Below are 7,719 nucleotides of genomic sequence, written 5' to 3'. Positions count from 1 at the left end.
AGTGAAAGCTCATCAGCAGGTAGCGGGGTGGTTCAAAGGACAAAAAGTCACAGAAGGGGCTTCCGTGGCACCATCAGGCTGCCCCTCTTCTGTGTGTGAGGGAGGGCCTGGGTCGGCATAGACCCTGACTTTCTTTGCTCGGCAAGATCAAACGTGTTCCCTGCTCTCAGATATAAATACCATCAAACCTCCATCATGACATGGCCTCTTACTGCAGAATCTAACAACGAGAAAGCTCACACAGCCACACTCGTTTCCCGTCCTCGACTTCCGCTGTACCGCAGGACCCGCACGATGTAGCCAGGCCCTGGGTCCCACACAACCACCGCCCTGCACCGTGGACACTTCACGCCCAAAGGACGGCCCGCGGCACGGCCGGAGTCCGCGTCCTCGGTGGAATCAGCACGGATGGAACACACTGGGTTGCATTCTAATGTGGGGTATTTTTCTGTGGAATATGATTCTATGAAAATGGCCTGGCCCCTCTGACTCTCAGTGAAGGAGGATGTTGAAGCAACCAAGCTGGCTCACTGCTGACCAGGTTAGGCCGCCAGGGCTTACGGAATGTATGTGGAGTGCCATTTTGTGCATTTTACCCCAGTCTGTTTTAAATACCAGTCTTTTTTTTTTTTTTTTGAGATACTGGGGCAGGAATTGAACCTGGGACCTCGTATGTGGGGAGCCGGCACTCAATCACAGCCACATCGGCTCCTCCAAGTTGGTTTTTGTTTGTTTTTGCTTTTCCAGGAGGCACAGGGTGCTGAATCTGGGACCTCCCATGGGGGAGGCAGGTGCTCAGTGCTTGAGTCGCATCGCCCCTCCCCCACTTCTTAAAAAAATTTAAACTTTTTTATTTTGAAATAATTTCAAACTTACAGGACAATTACAAAAACAACACAAATCCCATACAGAGAACTCCAACCCAACCCCCTTTCCAAAACCCAGATCCACCAACTTTTAACATTTTGCCACATTTGCTATTTCATTCTATCATCTATTTATCTATCTTTTTCTAAACATTTGAGAGTAGTTTGTATACATTGAGAGTAGGCTGTGACATGTCCCTCGAACACTTAATACTTATGTGTACATTTCCTAAGAATAAGAATATTCACTTATGTAATCACTTTTAGTACAGTGACCAAGTTCAGGAAACTTAACATTGATATAAAGCTTACAGATTATACTTAGACTTTTACATATGCCCCAGTACTATCTTTTTGGGCATTTCCTCCTTCATTATTAAATTCAGTTGGGGAAAATATATTGCCTTAAGCTGTTATTATCTGTTTAATGTCTTTTTTTAAAATGGTAGAAACATACATACAACATGAACTTTTCCATCTCAACCACTCCCAAGCATGCAATTCAGTGGGATTAACTGCCTTCACCACCATCCATTACCAGAAAGTTCCTATCACCCAAACAGAAACTCTGCATCCGTTATGCATTAACTCCCCATTCTTCCTGCTCCCCATTCCTGGTGCCCTATACTCTACTTTCTGTCTCTATGAATTTGCGTATTCTAGCTATTTCATATGCGGGGACTCATACAGCAGCTGCTTACATCTTTCAACATGATGTCTTCAAGGTTTATCCATGTTGTAGCATGTATCAAACTTCACTCCTTTTTAGGGTTGTTTTATGTTCCATTGTGTGGCGGCAGACTTGGCCCAGTGGTTAGGGCGTCCATCTACCACATAGGAGGTCCGCGGTTCAAACCCCGGGCCTCCTTGACCCTTGTGGAGCTGGCCCATGCGCAGTGCTGATGCGCTCAAGGAGTGCCCTGCCACGCAGGGGTGTCCCCCGCGTAGGGGAGCCCCACGTGCAAGGAGTGCGCCCCATAAGGAGAGCCGCCCAGCACAAAACAAAGGGCAGCCTGCCCAGGAATGGTGCTGCACACACGGAGAGCTGACACAACAAGATGACGGAACAAAAAGAGACACAGATTCCCGTGCCGCTGACAACAACAGAATCGGACAAAGAAGATGCAGCAAATAGACACAGAGAACAGACAACCAGGGTGGGGGGGGAAGGGAGAGAAATAAATACATAAATCTTTAATATATATATATATATATTCCATTGTGTGGATATACCACATTTTGTTTATCTGTTCATCTGTTGATGGACACTGGGCTTGCTTCCAATGCTGTCATAAACACTGGTGTACAAATATCTGTTTGAGTCCCTGTTTTCAATTCTTTGGGGCATATACCTAGAAGTGGGATTGCCAGGTCATATGGCTGTTCTATGTTTAACTTTTTGCGGAAATGCCAAACTGTTTTCCACAGTGGCTGCACCATTTTACATTTCCACCAGCAATGTACTAAGGCTCCCATTTCCCGGCATCCCAGTCAGGCTCCTCCCTGCCACTGGGAATTCTGCGGGCTGCTTCTCCACTGTGTTGCTGTGTGCTCAGGGAACGTAAATTCATTTTGTTGATTAAGCAAAGCAAAATGAAGAAGGCACATCTCTTAGAAGAAAGAAACCTGTAAATAGTGGTGCGTTCCATCCCCAGTTACCTGCTGCGTCCACCACCTGCGCATTACCCCTCCCCCTCAGCTTGGGGAGCTGGGGAGGTGGCCTTAGCAGGTCTGTGGCTGCAGACACATCAGCAGGCTGTTTCGTGGGCTAATCTTCATACATGCATTTCACACCACAGTGAAGTCCTGGGCGTGGCTGTGATCTGAAGGGCTTGCTCCCGGCCTGTGCCCCGCTCTCTGCCATGGGGCCCCGCATCACGGTTCCCGGTGGAAGCTTCCAGGGCTCTTGGAGACCGGCAGTGTGATGTTGCGAGTTGGTGGAAGTGAAAAGCTCACAGTGCAGATGAAGCAGCGGCCGGGCGGCTGGGGTGGGGGGGCGAGTTCTGCAGGTGGACTGGGGAGGGGGCAGGGAATGCGTTCCCACCCAAGGTGACGAATGGCTCCTGAGCCGTGTGAAAGACTTCTGTGTAGAGGGGGAGGAAGAACTGAACATATACAGTCATACGAAATGGAAACACTAAGGAACGTGGCAACTACCCAGAGTGTCAACAACGGCTATCTGACTTGTTGAGATTAATTAATGCTCATCCGGGTGGCGGGACAGTGGGTGAGGCTTTATGAACGAGGTGCCACAAGGTTGTTTTTACAAATATTTAAGTCAGAATGGACAGCACTGGGCAAGCAGAGAAGGGCGAGTTGGCGGAGGGGCCTGTGGTGCCAGACACGATCCTCAGGGGCCGCCTGGCAGGGAGGTCCAGGGGCCGCCCAGAGAAGGCCCAGGTGGCTGGGGACACAGCGGTGGGGGAAGAGCAGGCGCTCCTTACCAATCACATCCAAAGCAGCTCAATACTTTAACAGCCCGCCCAGCTGCGCCAGAGCACCGGCTAGCGGCTCCCGGGCCGGGGTGCCCGGGGGGCTGAGCGCACCCGCACATCAGGGCCTCCACCCTCTGCAAACACCTTTCCCTCCTTTTCCAGAGTGGCTCTCACCGGCGGGCCTGCCTCTGCTGGGTGTTGCAATGCAGCCACCTGCCTCCCTGAAGGAGGGCATTGTTTTTCCGGGCCGCCCCAGCCCGCGGCAGAAGCGCGGAGCAGGAGCAGGAGCCACCTGAAAGCAGCCGCGCCCTGGGCCTAGTGTGAATTCAGACACCGGGCTGGAGTTTTCTCAAAGACCGCAATTATCTTTCGGAAAACTGCTCTCCTCAAGGCTCGAGGAGGAGACGGGATGTGAAATGTTTACAGTAGGGAAAAGCCTGAGGAGGTTTTGGGTGTGTGTTTGTTTTCCTCAGACTTTAGCTCCCACCGTCAGCGACGGAAAACAAAATTCTCATAGTATAACCGGCAGGAAAAGAGCAAAGGGGAGACTCCTGCGTGTGGGAGCACGAGGCCCGGGCTAGGGGGCTGGAATAGAGGGGCACAGACCCCAACCCAGCTGCCTGCGGGTGCAGCCCCTCGGGCTGCTTGGGGGTGGCCTTCCTTAGGTCCGCTGGGCAAGGAGTGTCAGGGCAGGGTGGCTGCTGTCGGTTCCTCAGGGTAGGGGAGGGCCAACCCCAGGCCCTCGAGCAGGAGAACAGAAGGAGGGGAGGCCTCTCAGCTTTGTGGGGAGGGCCCTGGGTGTGACGCAGGGAGAGAGAGGGGTGGAGAGAGAACCCGCCACCAGGCGTGGATAATGGGGGCGGCTCAGGGACACCCGAAGACCCCTCCAGCCCCTCAGGTGGGCCGCTGGCCTGCCGCGGCTCTTGCTGTCACCACCGTCCTGCCTCAGAGCACGTGGGTTCTTCCTCCAGGAAAGCTCTTCTCCTCCTACAGCAACCCAGCGATAGCGAGTATTAATGTTTCAGTTTTTTTTTTTTGACTGGAGGTCCCAGAAAAGCAAACACATAAGGTGTGGGGCCCATGAGGCACCCACTGGGCCGTCCCATCCGCCCATCTGAGTGTCTGTCTGTCCTGGCGCGGGCCAGCTCAGGGCTCCAGCTCTGGCACTGACAGGCGGCCGGTGCGGCCCAGTGTTGGCGGGCAGCCCGGCTCCCCGTTTCTCCTTCTTTTTCTGCCTCCTCTTCCTCTGTTCCCCTTCCTCGTCCTTTCAATCCTCCCACTTTCCTCCCTATGTTCTCACAGTGTCTTTCTGAAGCAGAAGCAAAGTGCAGGCCAGAGTGCTTAGCTGGCCACCAGGCAATAGGTTTGGCCCAAAGGCCTCTTAAAATGACAGTAGAAAGAGGCTCCGGAGGGGCGGGGAGCTGGGTGGAAGCTGTCCCAGCACCCCAAACCTGGTCTCAGCTGCCTCAGGTAAAGTGAATTCTTTCATGCAGCGCACAGCCTCTTCACAGGTTTTCCCAGCCCCTGCCTGTGCTCAGCATCGTCACAGGCCACAAGGCTTCAGTAATTAGGACCCATGTCATTTGTTCCAGTGTCACCCCATGCTGCGTCCATCACTGTAGCCTGAGGGGATTTCATTCAGTTTTTCTAAAATGACCATGCTGGCCTAGGAAGGCCACTTGAGGGACATATGGCAGCTGGCCCGTGCGTTCGCCCAACGACCTGCCGACCAGACGTCTTCAGACACTCAGAGCTGGAGAGTTACTTGGAAGCCTCCCTCTCCCAGTAACTCATCAATGTTTGTCATTCTTTTCTTTTTGCTCCAAGAAATTGTCTGGGGAGCAAGCACATACCAATCACATGACTGTCAAGTGAAAACCTTTTCTTAAATGAGTAAGGGCCCAGGAGTAAAAAAAAAAAATTGGAGTCATATGTATCTTGTGTCATGAGTGTATATATGTGTATGAAACTTTATATGGGTAGAAGCCAGTAAGAGAAAGGAGAGAGCAGAAATTATTGTGTAAGGGCATCTTCCTGCCTGCGATGCCCTGTGCTCTGCATCTGATAATCTGCCAATCACTCTTTTTTCTTTTTATGGGTTTTAGGGAACCTGTTATATGTATAACATGGTGCTGCAGGTGATTTAGGATTAGAGGGCATGGTCCTTTTCTTCAAAAGCATATGCGTTTTGGGGGAGGCATATAAAATGTACATGTTTAAGTCATTATAGAATTACTCCTCTTCCCTTCCTCTGAGCAAAGTGTTGGTTTGTGTAGTGCTCAGTGCAGGGGCAGTTTAGCGGGGGAAAGAGCAACGTGGGCTGAAAAGGCTCCCTGGAAAGGCTTCGAGAGAGGATGCTCCAGGTCATTTGGGATAACAGCAGGTGCTCAGGCACAGAAAGCAGCCGGAGGGGTGAGCAGAGAGCAGGAGGCCTCGGGGGCCTCCAGCAGGCACCACCACCCACGATTCTCTGTCCGTGCGCTGGCTCAGGAAACATCAGAGGTGCTGGTTGCTGAAAATCCTATTTTGAGACCTTAAGCAGGTCGCTTGTTTTCAGAGCCTCAGTTTCCTCATGGGTGAAAGATGAGGCAATAGTCCTTTTAAAAAAAAACTTTTTATTTTGAAATTCTTTCAAACTTTCATGACAGTGGCAAAAGCAATACAAACCCCAAAAAGATAACTCCAATATACCCAGGTACCCAGACCCACCCATTTTAGTACTTTCCACCTTTGCCATCTCATTCTTTCTATCTGTCTCTCTATGTCTATCCATCCATCCATCCATTTAGCTATCTACCTATCTCCTCATCTACTTTCTGAACATTTGAGAGCAAGTTACACACATCATACTCCTTAAACACATAATACTTTTCTGTACATTTCCTACAAACAAGGATATTCACTTATATAATCACCTAAGTGCAGTTATCAAGTTCAAGAAATTTAATATTTATATATAGCTTACATTTTATATTCCATTTTTTATGTCCCAGTAATGTCCTTTGGAACCCTTTCTCTTCCATTCTTAGATCCTATTCTGCATCATGTATTGCATTTAATTGCCATTATCTCTTCAGTTTCTTTTTCTTTTTTTGAAGTTGTAGAAGCATATAAACAACACAAATCTTCCATTCCCATCCATCCCAGGCATAACATTCAGTGGGATTAATCACAATCACAGTCACAATGTGGCAGTACCCTCACCACCATCCATCACTAGAAATTTCCCTTCATGCCAAACAGAAACTTAACATGCATTTTTCATTAACTCCCCATTGCCCTTTCCCCAACCCCTAGTAACCTGTGTTCTACTTTCTGTCTCCATGAGTTTGCATATTCTCTAATATTATCTTTGTGTTTACTATGAGGCTTAAATTTTTTTTTTTTTTGAGATTTATTTATTTACTTATTTCTCTCCCCTTCCCCCGCGCCCCGTGCCCCCACCCCAGTTGTCTGTTCTCTGTGTCTATTTGCTGCGTCTTCTTTGTCTACTTCTGTTGTCAGCGGCATGGGAATCTGTGTTTCTTTGTGTTGCGTCATCTTGTTGTGTCAGCTCTCCATGTGTGCGGCGCCATTCCTGGGCAGGCTGCACTTTCTTTCGCGCTGGGCGGCTCTCCTTATGGGGTGCGCTCCTTGCGCATGGGGCTCCCTATGCGGGGGACACCCCTGCGTGGCACGGCACTCCTTGCGTGCATCAGCACTGCATGTGGGCCAGCTCCACATGGGTCAAGGAGGCCTGGGGTTTGAACCATGGGCCTCCTGTGTGATAGACGGATGCCCTATCCACTGGGCATCCCCTATGAGTGGGTGCCGCCCCTATGAGGCTTAAATATAACATGCTACATATATAACAATCTCACTTGCTTTGACACCAACTTAACTTCAATAGCATATATAAATTATGTTCCTACACCCCTCCAGCCCCCTACCTTTATACATTATGAGCCCCAAACCATTCATTTATCATTGCATTTTATGTATTTGCCTTCTAAATCCTGTAGGAAGTAAAAAATGGAGTTACAAACCAGAAATACAATAGTATGGATATTTATATTTACCCATGTCCTTATCTTTACCAGAGATCTTTATTTCTTATGTGGTTTTAGTCAACTGTCTGGTGTCATACCTTTCAACCTGCAGAACTCTCTTTAGCATATTCTTTTAGGGCCAGTGTAGGGGTCACAAAGTCCTGTGGCTTTTGTTTATCTAGGAATAACCTTAATTTTTCCTTTATTGGTGAAAGACGGTTTTGCCTGATATTGAATTATTGGTTGACTTTTTCTTTTTTTTTTTAGCTTTCAGCACTTTAAATATTACCCCACTTTCTTCTTACTTTCATGGTTTCTGATGAGAAATTGTCACTTACTCTTACTGAGGCTCCCTTGTATGTGACATGTTTATTTTCTCTTTCAGCTGTC

Source organism: Dasypus novemcinctus, chromosome 1, assembly GCF_030445035.2.
Source record: "Dasypus novemcinctus isolate mDasNov1 chromosome 1, mDasNov1.1.hap2, whole genome shotgun sequence".
NCBI lineage: Eukaryota > Metazoa > Chordata > Mammalia > Cingulata > Dasypodidae > Dasypus > Dasypus novemcinctus.
The sequence above is the reverse complement of the archived record's forward strand: the minus strand, read 5'-3'. Positions refer to the sequence as shown.